The sequence below is a fragment of the Arachis ipaensis genome, chromosome B06, assembly GCF_000816755.2.
Source record: "Arachis ipaensis cultivar K30076 chromosome B06, Araip1.1, whole genome shotgun sequence".
Lineage (NCBI taxonomy): Eukaryota > Viridiplantae > Streptophyta > Magnoliopsida > Fabales > Fabaceae > Arachis > Arachis ipaensis.
In genome coordinates this window covers 86,417,098-86,427,552 of record NC_029790.2, presented here as the reverse complement: position 1 = coordinate 86,427,552, position 10,455 = coordinate 86,417,098, and positions in this window count along the sequence as shown.

The window sequence follows — 10,455 nt, the reverse complement described above, 5'->3', positions numbered from 1 at the left end:
TAGTTTATTATAAATAGGACCTTTTACTATTGTATTAGGAATCTTTGGATGCCTGGTTCTTAGATCAGAGAGGCTGGCCATTCGGCCATGCCTGGACCTTTCACTTATGTATTTTTTAACGGTAGAGTTTCTACACTCCATAGATTAAGGTGTGGAGCTCTGCTGTTCCTCAAAGATTAATGTAAAGTACTACTGTTTTCTATTAATGGTGATGTATCACATAAAGCCAGCCATGGAAAGGAGTAAGACTGATTGGATGAAGATAGCAGGAAAGCAGAGGTTCAGAGGAATGAAAAGCATCTCTATTCGCTTATCTGAAATCCCTACCAATGATTTAAATAAGTACCTCTATCCCTATTCTATTATTTATTTTCGAAAACCCATTACTGTTTCATATCCGCCTGACTGAGATTTACAAGGTGACCATAGCTTGCTTCATACCGACAATCTCCGTGGGATTCGACCCTTACTCACGTAAGGTATTACTTGGACGACCCAGTGCACTTGCTGGTTAGTTATGCGAAGTTGTGAAGATATGTTTAGACCATGGTCATGTGCATCCGTTTATGGTGCCATTGCCAGGGAATCAATTTCGAACAACAATTCACAACCTGAGTAGCAATTTCGCATACCAGTGTCACTTGGGAAACTGTCAGTAGGTTTAGGAATCTTCTCAAAGAGGTATCCCACTTGAAATTCCAGCCTCTTGATGGTGTCTCCCTGGTTTTTGATATTGGCTCGCACCTCCTCCTTGAACACCTTGTTATCTTGGATTTCCTTACATATGCCTTCAAGTAGAGTCTCAATCCTTGAGAGTCTATCTTCGGATGATGGTGAGTTTAGATTGGAGGGATGAGAAGGGCCATTTTAGTTTTGATATGGATGTTGAGAGGTATTGTTAGGTGGGTGCTGATATGATCTCTGTGTGGAATGTTGGTGAGCTGCATTGTTATTGGGGTTGTGACGTCTCTGATCTTGGCCTTGATCTTGTTGATCTCCCCACCCAAAGTTTGGGTGGTTCCTCCAACCATGATTAAAAGTTTTGGAGTATGGATCATGGGTCTGCCTAGGTGAGTTTCCAATATAGTTGGCTTGTTCCTGATCACACTCTACCTCTGCGTTCACTCCTTCTTGAGCTGCTGATGAGGTGGTGACTGCTGCGACTTGGTTTCTTTTTATCTTCTTGCTAAGGTCAGCAAGCTACTTGATGATCATCTTGTTTTGAGCTAGCAGTGCATCCACGTTGTTCAGCTCCATCAGTCCTCTAGTATTGCCCCTTTCAGAAGCATAAAAGTAATCATTCTCAGCTACAGTCTCAATAACATCTATGGCTTCTTCAATGGTCTTCTTCTTGTTTAGAGATCCCCCGGATGAGTGGTCTACTGCCTTCTTTGATTCATAAGAAAGACCCTCATAGAAAATATGTAACTGCACCCATTCATTGAACATGTCTGGTGGGCACCTTCTTGTCAAGTCCTTAAACCTCTCCCATGCTTCATAGAGAGTTTCACCATCTTGTTGCCTGAATGTTTGTACTTCAGCTCTCAACCTGTTAATTCTCTGAGGAGGGTAGAATCTCGCCAAGAATTTGTTCACCACATCTTCCCAGGTTGTTAAACTCTCCTTCGGGAAAAATTCCAGCCATTTAGATGCTTTGTCTTTGAGTGAAAAGGGGAACAAAAGCAATCTATACGTGTCAGGATGAACACCATTAGACTTCACAGTATCACATATCCTTAGGAAGGTGGTGAGATATTGATTAGGGTCTTCTTAGACACTTCCTCTGAATGAACAGTTGTTCTGAACAAGGGTGATGAGCTGGGGTTTTAGTTTAAAGTTATTGGCATGTATGGTTGGCTTTTGGATGCTACTTCCGCAATTTCCTGGGTTTGGATTGATGTAAAAGTCCAGAACTCTTCTCTCTTGTCCAGCATGATGCACTGGACCTACTCTGCCATGGTTGTGAGCCTCTTCTTCATGATGGTTCTCCATATTCTCATCCACGTCTGGTTCAAAGTACTCTTCCTCCTCTCAGTACCAACGACTCTCTTTCCTGTTGCTTCCCTCCTTAATCTAAGGAAGGTCCTCTCAGGTTCAGAATTAAAGGAAGTTGAAGCTCCGCTTCTTCTACCTATCATACAACCAACAGAGCAAAAAGCAGGAAAGAGAATTGATGGAGAAGTTACTCCTATTAGGGGTGCTGTTAGTGTGAGTGATATAATATATCAAACAGTTAGTGGGATAGTGAACTGAATTGTGAAAATGAAGATAACACCACAAATGGGTAAGGGGTAAAGGGAAGAAAATAACTAAACCTGAAAGTAAATCACTCAAATGAAATTAAATCAAACAAAGAAAAATGCTCAATCTAGTTATCCACCAATTTAATCATTGTTGATACAAAATCAATCCCCGGCAATGGCACCATAAACTTGATGCACGAAAACTTGTTGATAAACCCATATTTTATGATATATATTGTGCTCAATTCAAGAGATTTATCCAATCCTTCACCCACTTATTCATGTAAATTTCATGGTTTTACTTTCCCTTCCTTATTATGTGATATATGTGAAATACATGCTTCCTATGCTTTGAAATTATTTATTTTAATCACCTTCTATTACCATTTGATGCCGTGATTTGTGTGTTGAGAAGTTTCAGATCTTCTAAGGCAGGAATGACTTAAAGGATGGAAAGGAAACATACAAAAACGGAAGGAAAGTACAAAATGGAGTTCTTGAAGAAACTGGTAGCGACACGAACGCAGGGACGACGCGGCCGCATGCCTAGTGCAAAAAGACAGCGACGCGAATGCGGGACTGACGTGGACGCGCTCCATGAGTAGAACACAGATGACGGGGACGCATGACCGAAGCGAACGCGTGATAAGAAAAACTCCAAATGACACGACCGCGTGACTCACGAGGACGCGTGACAGACGCCACGCACCAGAAATTATAGAAAACGCTCCAGTGATTTCTGAATCCCTTTTTGGCTCAGATCCAAGTCCAGAAGGCACAGATTATAGGTTATAAAGTGGGGGAATGCATTCATTCAGGGGGAGCGCTCGAATTATTCACATATCTTAGTTTAGATGTAGTTTTTAGAGAGAGAGGTTCTCTCCTCTCTCTTAGGTTTTAGGATTAGGATTTCTTATTATTTCAGTTTAGTATTCCGACTCTTTATTGATGACAAGTCATCTTAGCCTAGTTTCACTAGCCTTTTTCTTTTATTTTCAATTGATTTATGCACTTTCTTGAGCCATAAGCAAGCCAATTGGGTAGATTTTCATGCTTCCTTTGATTTAATCAACCATAGATGAATTAATGCAATTTCATGAGGTTTTATGCTATAATTGTCACATATTATGAAAGAATGAATATCTCATGATTTTGAACATAGCTTTGATGTGTTTGGTTTATTAATGATAGGTGAAGAAAGCTTGGAGAAAGGTTGAAGCAAGAAGGAATGGCTAGGAGGAAGAGAGGACAAAAAGTTTGAGCAAAAGTTTGCCTCAAACTTTAGCTCAAACTTTTGGAATAAGTGAAAACGAACCAGGGAGTAAAAAGCTTGACCAAAAGTTTGCCTCAAACATTTTGGCAAACTTTTGGGCAAAAAGCTTGAGCAAAAGTTTGCCTCAAACTTTTTGGCAAACTTTTGGCATCACAAATCAACACCCTGGAGAGAAAAAGTTTGCGCCAACGTTTGCCTCAAACTTTTTGGCAAACGTTGGCGCCATGAGTGTGCAAGGGGAGGCCAACGTTTGAGCAAAAGTTTGACCCCAAACTTTAGCTCAAACGTTGGTAGCAGCAAAATGGGGTGGCTGATATGAAAAGTTTGAGTAAAAGTTTGCCTCAAACTTTTACTCAAACTTTTACTTCTGTTTCAATCTCATCCTGAGATCTCTCTGTTTCATTTTACTGCATAATTGAATTTCCATTTTGGTTAATTGCTTCTGTCTTCTACTTTCTCTGCAATTTACAATTTACAATCCCTTTGCAATTGTTCTTGTTGGATCTAGGAAGGCATTGAGATCTAGACTTGGTTATCTAGTCTCTTGAGTCCTGAGATCTGAATTCTCATTTTACTTTCTCTGTTTAACGCTTTTCATGCTCATTTACAATTCTGTTTTTAGATCCGATTCAATCCAAGTCATCTTCTATTTCTCGGTTTGTTGAATTTCATTTTTCCTTGTTTAATTTCTGCAAATCCAATTCCCAATTCCCTTTACAATTCAAGCCATTTACATTTCTTGCACTTTAAGATTCTGCAATTTATATTTCTTGCGTTCTAAGTTTCTGCTATTTAATTTCTTGTTCTTTAAGATTTAGCACATTTACCTTTTCTGCTCTTTAATTTCATGCGATTTACCCATTCCCTTTACTTTCCATGCAATTTAAATTCTATTAATCACAAATCACTCAACCAAATCTTAATTCGCTTGACTAAATCAACCACTAAACTAAAATTGCTCAATCCTTCAATCCCTGTGGGATCGACCTCACTCACGTGAGTTATTATTACTTGATGCGACCCGGTGCACTTGCCGGTGAGTTTTGTGTCGGATTGTTTTCCGCACATCAAGTTTTTGGCGCCGTTGTCGGGGATTGATTACATTGACAATGATTAAGTGAAGTGGAGATCTAGATCAAGCACTTTTTCTTTTCTGTTCTTTAATTTTCAATTGACCCACTAACTGTTTGAATTTTTGCTTAAGCTAACTAAAACTTCATTCTAGCAGTAGATTGAAGTGTCACTGGTTTGTGTGTTTCTTATGTTCTGCTTGTATGTCAGGTACAAGAAGAATCACACCCACCTTTCATGAACAAGACGAAAGAACTCTCAGGAGGTTAAGAAGAGCTAAAAGAGGGAAAAATATTGTTGGAGAAGAGGAATCAGAAGAAGAATTCCAAGATATGGAGGAACATTCAACCAATCCACTTGGTGGAGCAGACAACAACAATAACAACCCACCCCAGAGGAGAGTTTTGGCCTCCTATACCTTTGCAAATGCTAGACATTGTGGAAGCAGCATTCTCACCCCTAATGTCAATGCAAATAACTTTGAATTGAAGCCACAACTCATTACATTGGTCCAAAACAACTGCTCGTTTGGGGGAGGACCATTGGAGGATCCAAATCAACATCTATCTACCTTCTTAAGGATTTATGACACTGTCAAGTCCAATGGCGTGAATCCTGAGACATACAAGCTTCTGCTGTTCCCGTTCTCATTAAGGGACAAGGCCGCACAATGGCTTGAAACTTTTCCTCAAGGAAGCATCACTAGCTAGGATGATTTGGTAACTAAATTTCTAGCCAAATTCTATCCACCTCAAAGAGTCATCAGGCTAAAAACTGAGGTGCAAACATTCACACAATTGGATGTTGAAAATCTGTATGAAGCATGGGAGAGATACAAGGCTCTGCTGAGGAAATGTCCACCAGAAATGTTCACTGAGTGGGACAAGCTACAGAACTTCTATGAAGGACTCACTCTAAAGGCTCAAGAATCACTTGACCACTTAGCTGGAGGATCATTGCAACTGATGAAAACGGCAGAAGAAGCTCAAAATCTTATTGACATGGTGGCCAACAATCAATATTTCTTTGCTCACCAAAGAAATTGCCAACCATCACAAAGGAGAGGAGTAATGGAGCTAGAAGGAGTGGACTCAATCTTGGCTCAAAACAAGATGATGCAGCAGCAAATTCAACAACAATTTGAGCAAATGGCCAAGAGGATTGATAGCCTCCAAGTTGCAGCAGTTAACACAAGCCAACCATCATCCACATGGGGACAAAATGAAGAAACTCAAGAAGAACAACAACAAGAGCAAGTACAGTATATGCACAACCAAGGACCAAATAAAGTGTATGGTGATACATACAATCCATCCTGGAAGAACCTCCCAAACCTCAGATGGGGAGATAATCACACCCAAAACCAACAACCATGGCAGAGGAACTCAAACCAAAACAACCCAAGAAGCAACCAAAACCACAACCAGTAGCAAACTAACCAGAATCCCTATAGAAAACCTTAAAACAACTACCCCAACCCCAACCAGTACCAATCCAATAACCAACCCACCAACCAAAATGCCTACCATCCACCACCCACATCTCACAACCCACCTCAAGTATCACCTGAATCTCAAAGACTCACTAACTTGGAGACCTTGATAAACAAAATGTTGAAACACCAGGAAATGACAACCAAGAACCAGGAAGCCTCCTTGAAGAGCCTAGAGAGGCAAATTGGGCAGATCTCCAAACAGATTTCTGTTGAGAGACCTTCAAGCTCACTGCCGAGTGACACAATCCCAAATCCTAAGGAAGAATGCAAGGCAATACAATTAAGGAGTGGGAGAACATTGATGAGCAACAATGACACTACAAAGAAGCAAGCAAAGAGCAGCAAAAGGTCAATAGAAGATGAGGAGCAAACAAAGGAAGATGAAGTCAAGAATCAAGTTGTGATACCAAACAAGAGCACTGAGAAACTCAAAGAGAAGGATAACCAGTCACACAATTCAAAAGAAGTGATTCAGGGACAGCAGCAAGTAGGAAAGAGCATCACACCTCCACTGCCATATCCCCAGAAGTTCAACAAAGAGGCTAAGGACCAACATTTTCATAAGTTCCTTGAGACTCTCAAGAAGCTGGAGATCAATATTCCCTTGGCTGAAGCACTTGAGCAAATGCCTCTGTATGCCAAGTTTTTGAAGGAGCTTATCAATAAGAAAAAAAGTTGGGATGAGAAAGAAACCATACTGCTTACTGAGGAATGCAGGGCCTTGATTCAAAAAGGGCTTCCTCCGAAGCTTGAGGACCCAGGGAGCTTCTTGCTGCCTTGCACCATTGGGGAATTAACCATCACTAAAGCAATGTGTGATCTAGGAGCAAGTATCAACTTAATACCATCCTCCTTGGTGAAAAAGTTACATATAGAGGAAGTTAAACCGGTACAGATATCTCTAGAGCTAGTAGATAAGTCAACGGTATACCCCAGGGGTATGATTGAAAACCTTCTGGTCAAGGTGGACAATTTCATATACCCTGCAGATTTTGTGGTTCTAGATTCAGATGGGGATGATGGTGACTCTATTATACTGGGAAGGCCATTCTTGGCCACTGCTAAAGCTATCATAGACATAGAGCAAGGAGAACTAACTCTCAGGATGCATGATAAGAGTGTCACTCTGAAGGTATTACCAGAAGCCCAGTTTAGTAATAAGGGGAGGGACTCTATGGAAATTGACAAGGTGATTCACAACAATATCCCAAGGCAGAAGATTGTGCAGAAAGATGAAAAAGTCCAAGAGGATATTGGAGTATTAGCCACTGAAGAGAGAAATCCCCAAAGTAAGTCTACAGCCATAAAAGAAAGATCAACAAAAAAGGGGATGAAACGCAGAAACAAAACAAAAAGGGGTTGGAAGAACAGGAAGATTCCAACAGAGGGGCTTTCCAAAGGTGACAAAGTGCAATTGATATATCAACAACTGGGAGCAAGCCAACAGACTGATGACTATTACACTGTCAGTAACATAATCTCGTTGGAACATGCTGAAATTGAACACCAGAGAACAAAGAGGAGGATCACAGTCAGGGGAAACAAGTTGAGGCACTACAATCCTCAACCACCATAAAAGAAAGCTCCAATGTCAAGCTAATGACAATAAAGAAGCGCTTGTTGGGAGGCAACCCAACCTGAGGTAGTTTTCTTTTCATAGCTTTTTCAATAAAAATGTTGAATAATTGATATGTATTGCAAGGAGCTAAGTTTGGTGTTGCACACCAAAAACAACTTAAGGGAGAATGGAGGATTCTAAGTTTGGTGTTCCACCAAAACCTCATTCAAAAGCACATTCTAACTTCCTGCACATTGCTAGTTCTAAGCAATCAAACAGATTATTCAACCACTTAACTGCTTTTTAGTCTTAACTTCATAACCTTTAGTAAGGATACAAGATTCTGCCTAGAGTTAACCTGCTGTATCCAAAGAAGTGGCAAGAAATTAAGTTTGGTGTTCCCACACCAAATTAAATCCACAAGCCACACTCAATTCATGCATACTAACTGGTCATCTAAGGGCTTGAGAAGCAAGCAACTTTTGAGAATTGTGCAGGGAATTCACCACCATTTGAAAACACTACGCATCATAACTCAAAAGGGCACAACAGAAGGAAGGACAAAGGAACTGCAAACCAATAGGTTGTATTTACACTTAACTCTTGCTGTTGAAAAATGTTTTGACTTGTGTTTTGTTAAAGTGTTCATCTAATACAAGTAGAATCACTCTTAAAATAAGTAAGCTAGTCTATGTGTGTGCTTGTGTGTTTACTTTCACTGAACAAAAAGCATGCTTTGTCCCCTGCATTTTCAATTCAATAAAAGAAATATTTGAATGTGAATTTAGATAGTTCTCTGTTAGACAGAAGTACAATAAAAGTAAGTGGTGGTATGTATGTGTGATTGTATGATAGCTCACTTTTAGTGAATAAAAGAACTAGGGTGTTTCCTTCTAAGTATAAAGTGGCCTACTGTCTATGAATCTCAATCAAATAAAAATCCTTGGTTAGAAAGAAAAACAAAAAGAAAGAAAAAAATGGGAGAAAAAGAAATAGCCAAAGAGTGGCAGAACAAAAGAAAACAAAAAGAAACAAAGCTGGACACCAATAGCTTGAACCTTAGAATATATGCCTGTGGTGTCTTTGTATTAGGATCTGCTTGGACTACTAAGTTCTTTGGAGTGCATCAACACTCGGTGACTTGGGTTAACTAACCCGGGATCATCAGCTGAAAGTCCACTATCAAGAGCAACCTAACTACAAGGCATTTAGTAGCCCAAAGAGGTGCTGGGCATCAATGTTTTAAGAAGGAATGTGAGCCAAGTGTCTATAGTGAATAATGTGTCAAGTATAAAGAAAATAAAATGAACTTGCTACACATGACACTCAAATAAAGCTTATGAACAAAATAATAGCCAAGGATAAAGGAATAATGAGAGGCCATAGCAGTATGTTACTTGAAGCTTGAAGGAGACTTTCTAGGCTTAAGAGTCAATAAGAAGTGAGTGTTTACATATCCACATAAAACCCCATGAACTACCAATAACACTCTACTAGCATGAACATCCTCTTCCATTTCATTCTTTCTTCTCAATAAATCTTTTCTTGCTTGGGGACAAGCAAGCTTTAAGTTAGGTGTTGTGATGACAAGTCATCTTAGTCTAGTTTCACTAGCCTTTTTCTTTTATTTTCAATTGATTTATGCACTTTCTTGAGCCATAAGCAAGCCAATTGGGTAGATTTTCATGCTTCCTATGATTTAATCAACCAAAGTTTGCCTCAAACTTTTTGGCAAACTTTTGGCATCACAAATCAACACCCTGGAGAGCAAAAGTTTGCGCCAACGTTTGCCTCAAACTTTTTGGCAAACGTTGGCGCCATGAAAAACACACCCTGGAGAGCAAAAGCTTGCGCCAACGTTTGCCTCAAACTTTTTGGCAAACGTTGGCGCCATGAGTGTGCAAGGGGAGGCCAACGTTTGAGCAAAATTTTGAGCCCAAACTTTAGCTCAAACGTTGGTAGCAGCAAAATGGGGTGGCTGATATGAAAAGTTTGAGTAAAAGTTTGCCTCAAACTTTTTGGCAAACGTTGGCGCCATGAGTGTGCAAGCGGAGGCCAACGTTGGAGCAAAATTTTGAGCCCAAACTTTAGCTCAAACGTTGGTAGCAGCAAAATGGGGTGGCTGATATGAAAAGTTTGAGTAAAAGTTTGAGGCAAACTTTTGGTCAAGCTTTTTGCTCCCTGGTTCGTTTTCAGTTATTCCAAAAGTTTGAGCTAAAGTTTGAGGCAAACTTTTGGTCAAGCTTTTTGCTCCCTGGTTCGTTTTCAGTTATTCCAAAAGTTTGAGCTAAAGTTTGAGGCAAACTTTTGGTCAAGCTTTTTGCTCCCTGGTTCGTTTTCAGTTATTCCAAAAGTTTGAGCTAAAGTTTGAGGCAAACTTTTGGTCAAGCTTTTTGCTCCCTGGTTCGTTTTCAGTTATTCCAAAAGTTTGAGCTAAAGTTTGAGGCAAACTTTTGGTCAAGCTTTTTGCTCCCTGGTTCGTTTTCAGTTATTCCAAAAGTTTGAGCTAAAGTTTGAGGCAAACTTTTGGTCAAGCTTTTTGCTCCCTGGTTCGTTTTCAGTTATTCCAAAAGTTTGAGCTAAAGTTTGAGGCAAACTTTTGGTCAAGCTTTTTGCTCCCTGGTTCGTTTTCAGTTATTCCAAAAGTTTGAGCTAAAGTTTGAGGCAAACTTTTGGTCAAGCTTTTTGCTCCCTGGTTCGTTTTCAGTTATTCCAAAAGTTTGAGCTAAAGTTTGAGGCAAACTTTTGGTCAAGCTTTTTGCTCCCTGGTTCGTTTTCAGTTATTCCAAAAGTTTGAGCTAAAGTTTGAGGCAAA